Genomic DNA, 202 nt, shown 5'->3' with positions numbered 1-202 from the left:
CTGACATTTAAATGCATGTAAAAGTGATTCGCTTAATTTAAGGTAGACATTAATTTAAACTAACGAGAAAAACTTAAGAGATCGATATTTAAAAAAAAATCAAACTGTACTCTTCCATAGCAATTAGCAGCAAATAACAAATATATATTTTAAACATACTCTATAATTTTCTATGCAAGGAAAATATTACTGGCCAATCAGC

At 26.7% G+C, this 202-nt stretch overlaps 1 protein-coding gene across 3 annotated transcripts in view; it reads left to right on the top strand.

The window, feature by feature from the left end:
* Positions 1 to 202, top strand: part of LOC119588552 (gastrula zinc finger protein XlCGF7.1-like) — a 9,295-nt gene that overhangs the window by 3,675 nt on the left and 5,418 nt on the right. The gene's annotated exons all lie outside the window — the stretch shown is intronic.

Source organism: Penaeus monodon, chromosome 24 (genome assembly GCF_015228065.2).
Source record: "Penaeus monodon isolate SGIC_2016 chromosome 24, NSTDA_Pmon_1, whole genome shotgun sequence".
Classification (NCBI taxonomy): domain Eukaryota; kingdom Metazoa; phylum Arthropoda; class Malacostraca; order Decapoda; family Penaeidae; genus Penaeus; species Penaeus monodon.
This window is presented reverse-complemented; position numbering and strand designations above follow the sequence as displayed.